Genomic DNA, 6,943 nt, shown 5'->3' with positions numbered 1-6,943 from the left:
CAAACACAAAACCAGACCACGAGGGAGAAGGACTCTCCTTCAAACTGAGCAGATACCTGGGCACAGCATGGGCACAGCCATGTGCATATCTGTCTCCAGCAGTGCCCCACACAAAGCAGTCCAGGCAAACTGAGATAGTCGGTGCCTCCCTCCAGAGACATTGGGAGTCGACAGTCTGACCTCTGTTAATGAGAAATAAATAACCAGTGTTGCCATATAATTCAGTCCCGTCTGCAACAGTTTTAATGAGATTAAGAATCTCACTGAAAAAGTATAATTAATTCACTGTTTTCATTCTAGATCTTTGCATTTGCTTGCCAGATGAAAATGATATAATAGGATGATATGGTGTCTCAAGCAAGAACCTAACTGCCTCTGGCCTCAGGGTATTAGATGACTTATTCTCAAAAAAGGAGATAATAATAGTACTCATTAAAAACAGACTGAATTTCTTTCTAGAGACTTATCATAACTCAGAAAGGCAAGAAGTGTCCGTTTAGTTGGGCCTTGGGCAGTGTTTGTTCAGCACACTCAGAACATGTGTCCATGAGGCTGAGTTTTTCAGGTAGAAAAAAGAACCTGTTACCCTGAAGAGCTCTTGTGTAGTTCTGGGAGTTTGGGAAAGCATGACAGACAAGTGAAGCAGCTTGTCAGCATCTTCAGCTCAACATTCATACCAGCAAAATAAGACTTGATGTCCTCCAGGAGTACATCACCTGCCACTGTTTTGAATTCTGCAAGAAACAAAGGTTGGATAACTCCTTTCATTTCTAGATGACATCATGTTCTGAGTTAATATAGGACCCGAAATCTACTTTTGACCAATGTTCACTCTTCTGGATGCATTTGAGAAGGTGGTGACTTTCTAGAGAGCTCCAAGAGCTCTTTACCCTTTGTGGCTGTCTCACCCATCATGTCCCATACTGACTTTGATCAATTATGAGAATCACCATTGGTCTTTGTCCTCAAGGTGAGAAAGAGGCAACAGCACATTCTTCGCAGAAGCTTCACAGGACTGGAAATAACTTAGTCCTGTGAGCTCTCAGAGGTAAGACTGTTGATTTTTTCAAAGGTGAAGCAGACTCATTAATTGTACCATTTCCTCTATGTAGACCTGTAATCACAACTTCCTTGTTTCGGATTGACAGTGTTGTTTCTGATCTGTAAAATCCTGAAGGGCTTGACATATGTTTACTTTGAGAATTATCTCTTTCCCCTCTCTGTGCTGCTGCAGCTGAGAAAAGGCAGCTGAAACACTACTCCCAGAAAACAAGGTCTTGGTGTACCAGGAAGATTAAATAAGTCTGGTTGGATATCTGGAGGATAAAGGTTGTTACTTTGCTGTTAATGTAAACTGTACTGCACTTTTAAGGATCTTTATGGGGTACCTGAACCCCATTATAGTGAAGTGATGCATTTATGATAATGCTGGTGGACTCATTAACTCCAGTGCAATGCAGAATGGGGAGCACAGAAAACAAGCAGCAAAGATGACATGGACCCCATGTGCTGTTAACTCCTCAGGAGGACATTACAGAGCCTTCTTGTAGGATTCACACTTGGTCCCTGCTGCTGCTGTCTCCCAGGAGCAAAGCATATTCCCTTTTTATGCAGCCTAGCATTTCCAATTCTCTGCCTACAGGCTTGGAGTCACCTACAGCTAGTTTCTTGCTGATCCACAAATGTTTTTGAGGGTCCAAATATTTTTTGTCAGACAACTCTGACTCACTTGTGCCTGTAAGGAAGCATCGCCAAGACTACCTCAGTCCTGTCTTTCCTCCTTGAGTTCTTCTCTTTTCTTCTCTGCATGTCTGGTCACATGAAACCATGGCAGCCAGCATGAAGGCAGCTACAGGTACATGTATGATAGCTTCAGGCTCTCTCTGTAGGAGACGATTTAACTCACTCCTCTCTGCTAGGAGTAGTCCAGACCCTTTCCCCAGAACTATTTGAAGCAGGTGTTATGGAGTTTGCACTGGCACTTCCAGTGATGTTTGGAGAATCTCACGAGTATTTCAAGCATCCCTACACTCACTAATCGGTAGGTATGTAAGATCCTACAAATCTTGTCATGGTGAGATAGTACCTTCTCTCGTTCGAAATTGTTTAAAGGATTAATGGTTAAGAATATGCTTTCATGTCAAAGCTGTGATTGTTCCTTCTCAGCACATGAGAATGTCAAAACACAGGGTGTAGTAAAGGATTGTTTCAGGTAAAGCTATGAAGGCTGCATGGTATTTAGTGAGGGGAATGCTGCACAGGGACATAAAAGCAGTACACAGAGGCTAATTTTAGTCTAATGAGGTTCACCACTCCTCCAGAACAGGTTCAGCACACTTAAAGCTAGGCTTCTGCTCTGCTTTATCAACAAAGGCAGACTATCAAGACTGTACTCCCCATCCTGATGTCCGCCTTTGAAAGCACGAACCAGAAACCAGTTTGGGGTTGAGTGACTTTTCAGAGTAAGTGCTTATAGCAGCCATAATCCCAGCATAGGGGAACAGAGAAGGCTACTAGGGACAGGGTCGGGGTCTGTCAGCAACTATCTGAGCTGCCTGTCTGCCCAGGAACCCTGCAGATTACACATAAAGAAAGGAAGAGACACACGGAGGATAACTCTCAAGGGCTAAAGCTCAGGTAAACATACCAGAGCTGCTCATCAGTTCAGGCAAAGCTAGCAATGAAGCTGCAACAACAGAAAACTTTGGACAAGGTGCAAAGGCTGATCAAAAAGCTGACAAAATACTTGGGTAGTTAGCTCATGCACGTGTTATGTGCTTTAAGGGCATGGTTGGTGTCAGTACCTGGGGAAGGAGGCACAGATTGAAGTTGACAGAGGGACAGCTGCACAAGCTGGAGTTATTACAGGAGGCAATGCAAGGTAACAAGCTCCTTGTCAGAGGTGTGTGGTGGAGATGGAGTAGTTCGGTTACCAGACGGTATTTTTACTTTATTCACTGTACTCAGTGAATTCAAAAAGTCCTCCACACTCAGCAGAAGAGTGTCTAATAGATAGCAATATCATACAAGTGCTTGCATGTTAAATCTGTTTGTGTCCTTTGACTAGGGACTTTGTTCCACTAAACTTTTCCTCTTGGCTTTCCGGAAGGCCAGAAAAGGTCCTCATTTTGCCTGCCACTATTACCTACGGGGCTCAGAAACCCCCCTACATCATCTTAGACGTTCGTCGCCTTCAGAGGAATGCTCCTGTCTCTGAGGAAAGCTCAGCTGTGTAGACCATGACCAGACTGATTGTGTTTCACAACACAGAGTTCAAGTTGTAAGGAAAACAAAGCAAAGTACATGTCCTCCCATCCTACCCACTGCCTCTGACAGAGGTGGTGTTTTAGAAACCAAGTAAAAATACCAACATTTCCAAACAGTGATAAGTGCAGTTGGGCCCTAAAGCTGTATTCTGGCATCCACAAGGTGTAATTGGTTTTAAGATCAGAGCTGGTGAGGACTCACAGTCCCTGTTAAGAGAGAGGCATGCAGACTGTTAAGGGGCTATCTGTAAATCAGGACAGTGGCCTCAGGCCTACCTTTGGAATAAAATGCTCCACTTTTATAACACCAAAGCCCAGATCCTCAAAGACATTCAGATGCTAAATTCCCATTGACCTCTCTTTAAGGTTTCAGGCTTCAAATTTCAGCATTTAGGAACCAAGTACATAAACACGTTTCTCAGGTCTCTCTAAAATCAACATTAACCCTCCATTTGTTTCCAGCTTATAATTTATATCAAGCAGTGATGACAGAATTCAAGGCAGAGTATTTGACAGGTAATAACAACTTTGCGTCTGCTTTGTGTTTCTGGGTGAAAATCCAACAGGAACAACTAGCAACAAATTCTTTTACTGTACTGCAGCCTTTGGTCATGCTTCTATGACTGCTGAAACAAATTGTACTTACAAATACTAAGGGCATATGTGGACTATCATGACAAAAGTAAATTTAAATTGGAATGACAGGGTGCCCCATGAATTACACTTCCACAATGTGGACATGTTGAACAGTCAAAAAAAGGTTAAAAAATAATTTATTTTGGTAAATTGTAAAATTTAAAAATAAATCATAGAATCATAGAGTGTATACCACAAAAAGTGGTATAATGTTCTGAACAATAAGTTGCATGTATTTCATATTACAAATAATCTGTAAGTCATTTTTAAAGGGATTTAAAAATCAGTGAAGATATTTAATTTCAAAAGTTTGTAAAGATACCTCAGAACTTAAAATGTCTTGTTATGCTGATCCTGTCAGTTCATATACACTGATCACGTGGATAGGTATAATATTACATGTAATGGAGAATAAGAAATTTGCTGAAATCCATGCTTGAGGAGGGAGGGAATACCAGTTTTCAAGAAGTGCCTGCTAAATACTGAATATGAATGTCTGAAACAGTATTTTTAAATGAAGAAATGTTATGAAATTAAAAAAAAAAGTTGATTCTGTCTGAACCAAAACTACAACTCACCAAAAACTTTTTTCTTGCCCACTGGCCAACAAGTTGTCCAAGAATATTTTTGGCATTAAGTAGTTTAAATTAAAACCACAGTGCTCTATTTCATCACGATTTTTTTGATACCCAATGCCAGACACTATACAGTTTGAATGACAGAGCCACATCGCAGTTTTTAATTCCAAGTGTAACCTGTGGAGAGGCGCGAGCATTCCAACTGTGTCTAGAGTATCTGGATTGCCAGACTTCAAATCCCTTGTAAACAGCGTGTTGCAAACCTAAAAATAGCTGGACATGTGCAGGACCTGATGCAGCAGCTTTCAGAAGGAAGATTCCCCAGCAGAGAGACAAGCAGAAGGCATTAGGAGTTCAATGAATTATTATAATTGATTTTCCTTTTAGGTTTTTCTTCATTTCTGTCTACCTCTTTATCATGCTATAAATAATACTCCAAGTCAGGACATAATTTAGAGGATGCTGTAACATGGGTTTTTTTAGCCTTTTTGAGATGTAAGGTGCGATTTAATTTTAATTGTTTTTTATTCCCACCTAAATATTAGCAAAACTGCCATTACAGAGAAGGTTTATATGTATGTACCTTGCTCTTTGACAGCCGAACTCTAGTTATTTCAGGAATAAAAGGATTTAGTCTTCTTCCCCTCACTCTTATGAATGGGTCTTTTGGCTTCTAAAAATACCTCAGTGTCAGAGTTTCCAGAAATTTTCCCCTGAATTATCAAGAATTTTCTTAGCATTTACAGAATTCATTTATGCTAGTGATGTGTCTTGGGTTGCATGAAAGTCTTCCAGAAAAAAGCAAATTTCCACAGGCCATCTTAACTATTCTCTTGCAACAACTAGCCTACACGTATAGAATATATGGCTTCCATCAGACATGGAAGTAAAATGAGTGTTCTTTAGTCATGATCTGACATGTGAGGGAAATGTTGAGAACACTGCTAGCAGTATCCACAAAGGATCCACAAAAGTTGTACACCTTTAAGCAACCATCTGTAAAATGTTGGAGGCCCCCTTAAGAAATGCTTTTCTGTAGCACCACATTTCCTTGGTAAAGGTCTCAGTATCAGCATGTCTTTCCCTGCAGTACTGCAACACAATGTAATAATTAGCACAAAGTGATAAAATATGGGATAGCAAAATACCCATTCATTGGCCCAGGAGGCAAGTGCAAACAACTGCAGTTCTGTCAAACTTACATGCAGGTATGGTTTATCGAATAAGTGTATTTGAAATATGATTTATGTATAAAGCTCATGATGTGCTTTTCTGATGATTACTTTGCCGGAATGACTATGTAAACATGTTATATAAAGTGTTTTGAAGTCTTAAAATGAAAAAGGCCTGGCACTTGTTATGTATTGCAAATACACATACATGCTGAAATAGGCATATTTCAGCATCTTATAGCACCTTACATATGCAGATCATCCTCTCCAAAGAATTTCATTGCATGGATGTTTTGAGCACTGCTCTATTTATATTCATCCTTCAGCAAAGTACATTCAGAAACTACTTCCATGACTTCAGTACCTATTTTGAAAGAACTCTGTTCTGGTGCATTTATGTCCTACATACTTAAATCTGTTATAATGACTGCAGGCATTTACCAAAAGGGTATTGATACCAGAGACATTATGAAAAATAGACAGACTCCATCACTCATTTCACCCTACACAGAGCCAGATGAGCTTTACTATTACTGTATCTATCATTGAATCATAGAATGATAGAATCATAGAATGGTTTGGGTTAGAAGGGACCTTAAAGATCATCTAGTTCCAAATCCCCCTACCATGAGCAAAGGATGCCAACTACTAGAGCAGGTTGCTATGGGCCCCATCCAAACTGGCCTTGAACACTTTCAGGAATGGAAGTAATTTTTATGTCATAGAAATTTTAATATGTTCAGGTGCAAGCAACAAGTTAAAAGTTCACACTGAATTTTCAAACATACAAAATCTCAAACCAAAATAGAAGTAATATTCTTTTATTTCTTGTAAGGGGAAGTAAACTAGTACTACTTCTTTGCACTGAAGAAAATCAAGCTGTTATGAACAGCATAGCCTACATTTTCACAATGGCTCATTCCTACATGATAATCTGTTATTTAACATTTACATATGTGAATATTTTTTTCTTTTAAGTTTATGCCACTGTAAAGACAATAAACAAATTTCAGTCCCCTCTGATACTATCATTTTGTCTTCGTAAGTCACAAATACTCCATTTTTCTATTTTGAATTGAAATGTGGCCTGAAGCATGAAATTAGTATCACTGCTCAGAGTGGGTCAAAGGCAAAGCCTCAAATACGGGCTCACTGAAATTTGCAAGAACTTCAATGGATTACAAAACCAAACTGGGATTGAAAGCCAAGCTCTCATTCAGATGGATATCAAATCTCATCAGAATGAGTATCTCCAAACTTCTTGTTAGATTTTCCATAATGCTTATCCTTG

The sequence above is a fragment of the Manacus vitellinus genome, unplaced genomic scaffold (assembly GCF_001715985.3).
Source record: "Manacus vitellinus isolate BGI_N305 unplaced genomic scaffold, ASM171598v3 scaffold_2_pilon, whole genome shotgun sequence".
Taxonomy (NCBI): Eukaryota; Metazoa; Chordata; class Aves; order Passeriformes; family Pipridae; genus Manacus; species Manacus vitellinus.
The sequence above is the reverse complement of the archived record's forward strand: the minus strand, read 5'-3'. Positions refer to the sequence as shown.